This window comes from Corylus avellana, chromosome ca3 (assembly GCF_901000735.1).
Source record: "Corylus avellana chromosome ca3, CavTom2PMs-1.0".
Classification (NCBI taxonomy): Eukaryota; Viridiplantae; Streptophyta; class Magnoliopsida; order Fagales; family Betulaceae; genus Corylus; species Corylus avellana.
Window position 1 is genome coordinate 26409087 of NC_081543.1, and position 6574 is coordinate 26415660.

General features: G+C 29.4%; 1 long non-coding RNA gene across 1 annotated transcript; it reads right to left on the bottom strand.

Annotated features, from left to right (window-relative positions):
* Positions 1-3787: 3787 nt before the first annotated feature.
* On the bottom strand, positions 3788-5558 carry LOC132176075 (uncharacterized). The gene is made up of 3 exons (XR_009439490.1): positions 5427-5558; positions 5115-5342; positions 3788-4081 (listed from the first exon to the last, which is right to left on the bottom strand). It is a non-coding gene; the product is annotated as an uncharacterized LOC132176075 (long non-coding RNA).
* Positions 5559-6574: the final 1016 nt, after the last annotated feature.

Here is a 6574-nt window from a genome sequence, read left to right on the forward strand (position 1 = left end):
ATTGGAAAATCTCCAACTTCCAATTCAGGCCATTCATGTTTATTCAATAGTCTATACGATATGATGACACGTGTCCCACTTAAATTAAATAATAAAATATTAATTAATTTTTAAAAGGTCAAAAACAGAAAAAGTTGATGGGCAGGTGGCGGGTCTCTGTAGGGGCTGTTTGGAATTTGGGCTTTGTTTGTTTTGTATAGGAAGAAAATAAGAATATTTGATATAAAAAGTAAAATATATATATATATATATATATATATATATTGTAGTTATTTTTTTATTTAAATAATAGTAAATGATGATTAATATGATATAAAAAATAAGATTGTTGAGAGTTAAATTTGAGATGAATAGTACGTTGCTTTTTTTTTTTTTTTATTGGCAAACAACCCCATTGGACCGTTATTGTTTGGAACAATGGTCATGAAAAAAAAAAGGAAAAATATTTGATATGAAAATATAAAAAGAAAAAAAAAATTATTTTGTAATAATTTTTTTTTATTTAAATAGTAATAAAACATAATTACTGTAAGAATATTTAATAGTTGAATTTACCAAACAAGCCAATAATGGCAGTGTCAAATTCCAAGTTTTTTTTTTTTTTTTTGCTCTGCAGTCCACGCCCAGTCTCCCTGGCATGACCTGCAAAATGGCAGCTTTTTTTAATTTAACATTTTGCCATTCAATTTAACGTGCCAAACAATTCTTCTTTATTTTTATTTTTTTTAAAGAAAAAAAAAGTTAACCTCTTTTTAAAATTATTGTCAAACAATTTTCTTTATTTTTCAATAAAAGAAATAAAAAATTCAAAACTCATTTTTACTTTATATTCTATCAATTACTTCTTATTTCTATTAAAAAAGCAAATCTTTGTATTCGGAAAGCAAGTTTTATTTTAAGATGATTTTATAGACATACAACTTTTGACAGTTATAATGTATAAATTAATATAAAATTAAATTTACGACTTGTCTTTTTTTTCTTGAGTCTAAGACTTGTTACATGCTTATCTATAAGTTGGGATCCAAAAAAAAAAAAAAAAAAACCATAGTTCCTATACACTAAAGAAATATGACAAAAGATATTTTGATTTCAATAATTGTTATATGAATAATGTTATTTACTGAACTATTATATGACTATCATATAATTTAATGATGTTAGCTCTTTGAACTTGCACTTGTAAAAAAAAAAAAAAATACTAATTTTCAGTGTAACGTTTGTATGACAGTCTACTATCTATATATATATATATATATATATACTGTAACACCTCAAAAAGTTAGTCACACATTAAAAAAATGAATTGTTTACATTCAGTAAATTATAGAGGTGTTAGAATTAGCATACTCTCTAGTTCATTTGAACTAGAGAATATTTAGTTAATTATATTAGATGAGTATTTTGTCTAATCAAAAAGTGAAAAGACAAAAATATCCTTCAAATATAACTAACTGGATACTTTTTAATTTATTTGAACCAGAGATAATCATGTTCCGAGGTGTAATGGGTGTTAAATTTTACATTGATTATTTATAAGTAATTATAAGAAGGTCAAATTGTAACTTAATTACATATAGTGTAAATTACACTTTTATTCCTCAAACTATTAACCAATTTGTAATTTGATCTCTAAAACTCGAACCTATAAACTACCAAAATGTTTGGGCACGATATTGGTGCTCTGGCTCTAAGTCAAGCCTTGGCCTTAATTTCTTGTAAGTTTTGCTTAGTTTTATTATCTCCATCTTCTCAACCTTCCGTATACTTCTTGATTAGGACCCATTCAATTATTTGTTAATTTGCATGGCTTTTCTATTACTTGTACCTCAAGGCTCCGTTTTGATTGCTTGGAAATGAGATAAAACACAAATTGCCATTGAATTTGAATAAATCTCCAAAAAGATATGCTCTACTGATTTGGATTTGTTGTCCAGGTTCTTGGAAAGATCATTAAGGTTGTAGAGAATTTTGATTTCTCTAGCAAAGGCTGCCTTAAGTTTGTTTTATGTATATGTTATTAAAGAGAAATAGTAGAAATTGTATTTTTATTCTATAATGCTGATGTGAAAAAGTAAAAGACTGATTCAAAGGTTGGTTGGGACTATCACGTTAATATTGTGAGATAATTGTGAAATAAAAATGTGGTTTTTAATAATACTCTTATTTAAAACCTTGCTAAGGTTGTAAAAGTGGACAAGGCTTTCACTCTATTTCATTTTAAATGGAAACGAGCCATTTCACAATCAATAGTTTATTTTGTTTTATTGAACTGGGTATATGATGTCACATTATTTAAAAATTTTAAATAATGTGACCATATATTTACCACATGGCTTTATATACACCTTTGAATTGAATGAAACAAAATAAATTATCATACATAAAATGACTCTTAGTGTGACTTTTCGTGGACCGATTGCCGCAAATTATCATGATGATACAAATTTCTCTTTAAAACTTGTTTGGGATTGCATTAGAGAAAGTAAAAAAAAATACTTTTAATGCTTAAAAAACTATGCCAAGCAAAAATTTGTCATGTCTAGAAAAAACAATTTAACTACTTATTTGACTTTTTTACTCTAAAAATGACCAAAACTCTTTTTTTTTTTAAAAAAAAAAAAAAAAAAAAAAAAAAAAACTGAAATTTTCAACACAATCCCAAACTTACTTTTACCCCCATATGATTTCACTATCTCTAACGGTCTGGAAAATTGATTCAATAGCATTTCTAAAGTGGTGGCCCCATAAGCACCAAAATAAAGGGTTGGCATATTAAATGGGATTCTAGTTCCGAAAACTGCCCACTACTACTTCTTAACTTCCCATTAAGACAAGAACCCATAAGGCCATTTGACTCAAGCAAGCCATAAAGTCTACTTACAAAGCATACTTTAACTCCCACCTACTAAATACATTAGCTATTAGAAAAATGCCAAGAGTACTAAATCTTTTAGTGATGGAGGCTTACTAAACTTATGCGTAGACTGTGTAGTCCATTCATTGGAGAAAAATAAAACAATTAATTAAAAGAAATGTAACAAGTACCAATGATTGAGTTACATAGCACATTTTATCCCCCAACTTAGTGAATTCCGTGTATATTTACACAGTACATGGTTGTGGTGTTTGTTCTTCTTAAGGCACCCAATAGGTGACAACGTTTGTTTTTATGCCACAGCTTGTCTGTTTAAGAAACACAATGCTTACAAACATGGTTGTATTTGTAACTAAAGTGAAAGAATTTTATATCGTGTTGTGACTAAAAGTACTGATAAAGGCTATCAATGGTGGTAGTTCAGTGATCTCAAGGAATTCTCAAAGTGGTTAGGCATGTACTAGGATGAGAATGCCTACAGTTTTCACCATCTAAGCTTTCTCCTGTATAGCTTTTAATGGACAGGTGTTACTATGGTCACACCCAGATAGAATAGCTACAATTGATTTTCCAAGACCCACATTCACTTGTAACCACCCATGTAAGTAATTCAACTGTCTCCATCGTGCACTTTCTAATCTAACCCTATTTGCCTTTGTTTTGAGCACCATGAATAATCCATTTTGCTATCACCAAGTGCAAGAAATGGTGCATGTCTTCATTACTGAGCACGTTCTCATGCCTTAGATCTAGCAAACTACACCTATTTCTTTTATTTGTTTGTTTCTTTATAACATGCAATTTTTAGGGACTTTTTTTTGAGAAAATCATACCCATTAACTGGCTCGTCTCATGATCCCGCAATTTCATCCACTAAAAATCATACCCAACGAGTACTAACTACTAAAGTGCAATAAAGGGGATTTCCAGTATGTTCATTTAGTAGAATGTAGAAAAAAGAAATCATGTGCAGATATTATCAAAGAAACTGTTATCAACAAGTCATTATAGCTGATTCAGCATTTCAAGAGGAATTCTAAGACCAACCACTTGCCCAACGACTGAGAGCCATGAAAGCAGATAGAGTTCAATCGTCACTCCATTTTTAGCCACAGAAACATCAACATGAAAAAGCAGCTTCATCCACTCACATGTCCCACATGGATGTAATTTGAACCATGGCCTGTTCAAGTATGGATGCTCCTAAATTGAGAAAGTCAATGTTGTCAAAGTTTTCTCACCGCTTTAAGTCAACACCAAAGGTATAAATTTAATTTAATTTAATTTTAGTATTTAATCAAAATTTAATTTAATTTTTTTAAAAGAAAATAGGGATCTTTTTCAAAGAATAACAAAAAAGTAGCTTAATTATAACAAAATTGTAATTTAATGTATCTAAACGTCACACCTATCAAATATTTCTAGGACGTTTTTGAAAATAATTGATAATTGAAGTAGCCAAAGTATGTTTAACCCAATAATATAATATAAAGAAAATCTTTTCCAGAATAAAGAAAGACCTAGGAGACAAAACAAATTGTAAAGTCAGTTTTAGAGATCCACGCCTTATATCTTTTAATTATTTAATTACTTTATTATATGGTAGTACAGTGGAAGAAATTATTAAGATGGTAAATAAAGTGTGCCAGACAAAAGACAACATGGTACGTGAGGTGTCTTATCAAAGAACATTAACAACATCCTTTAAACTTTTATGAATCTGCTCTAAATATATATAAAAAAAAAATTTAAAACCGAAACAAATGGACCCAGATTTATTTTCCAAGCCTATACCAAAACATTCATTCACTGTCTGCGTGTATCTAGACAACACAGGAATAACTGGTGGGACATATAAAGAAAAAAATAAAATCTATGCAAAAATAGACTGTTTTATAAGAGTAAAATAAATACATTGGGGTCACATTGTACGCAGAAAAAAAATGCAAAGCACGTATATTTAAAAATAAATAAATATAGTTTAGAATCATGTCTAATAAAACGGAGGTCACTAGTTTGAATCACCTTCCTCTCTTATGGAGATATGTAAAAAAAAAAAAAAAAAACTATTTTCATCTCTTTAGCAACTGATCGAGAGAATGGTTGAAACTAACACATAATTTACTACTTTTGTCTTCTTAATAATTAACGGATCGAAAGATTGGTTGAAACTTACACATAATGGTTTCTATGAGATAACCATGAAATCTAAGAGTATGGAGATGAGAATGGTTACCAGTACAAAGCACAACAATCCATGTGGAAACAAGCTCTCTGATGGGTAAACCTCGTTGCAACTCTTTATATTGGTCTACTTTACAGCCAGGACAATTCTCATAGTAAGTCTTCTTCTTCAAAAGCCCCTCTCTGCAACCTTCTGCCGTTGTTGATCCACCCCTGCAAAACTTCTTCAATCTTCAAACTGATCTACCCTTTTACCAATATGATTTTCTGCTCCCCAAACCTGTTCATCATCAACATTAATATGATTATTCTTATGGTATATTGACAAATATAAAGGGAATTGAGCTGATGATCATCAGGTTACCATGCATGAAGAAGAGATGAATCAAGAGTTCTCAGAGGGTGATCTGAGTGAGTGAATGGGGGAAGAATTTAAACAAGGATGGAGAAAGATGTTGTTTTGTATGGCTCATCATGTCCATCTGGCATCATGGCATGCGTCATGAGACAGAGCAATGAGCATCAATAAAGAGAAACACGACAAAAAATGTTATTAATGCCGACATTGACGTTCATGTTCATAAATGGCGGAGGAACAAGGAAGAAAGAGAAGGACAACTGAAAAGGCTTGTTTGGTGTATTATTACATTTATAAAATTACAAAAAAAAAACAAAAAAAAACTGGTGGTCTACTACGCTGTCCAATGAACAAGAAAGAGAAAGGCAAATCAAACAGGTAACCGTAGAAATGACGTTTTATTGATTTTATTTTATATTAATACTGTGTCACGTGCATGATTGGATCAAGAGGAATAATAAGATGACTTAATATTAAAAATTAGTTTTTAATTTTTATTCTTTCTAGATATGTTATTTAATTGTCTGTTGAGGTGCATTGTTCTACCCTTAATGTCAAACCATTACACTATAATTTTGTATTAAGTTTATGAGTTATATCAAAATTTTACTATCTTAATACCATTACCAACTTCCTACACAAAACAGAAGACCTACTAATTTGCAGACTTGAAACAAAGGTTTAGAGCATTTTTGACAATAGTAACTATTTTAATTATTCAAAATATTTTTTTTTTCTATTTTACTTACTATCTTTTTAATACAATCTCAAATAAATTATGTGTTAAACTTTCTACATTTTTTAAAATAATATTTTTAAGAGAGAAAAAAAATTAAAAAAAAAAGTTTTCAATTTTGGAAAAAGAAAGAAGTGCATAGAGAAATAAAATGACTCATAAATAGTGTCGCTACATGTAGTAATTTTTTTTTTGGCTAATCTAATGTGGAGAGTTTTTTACAAATCTTATTAGTTATTTTAGATAAAAGTACCATTTGACCTTCTATATATTATGAGTGCTCTAGTCCAATGTGAAAGGTTTTTTATAAATCTAATTAGTCATTTTATAAAAGTAACATTTAACTCATTCATGGTAAATGCTCTTATAATTGCTTCCAGATTTCTTGAAAAGATAAGTTCGCACGTGGATAAAATGG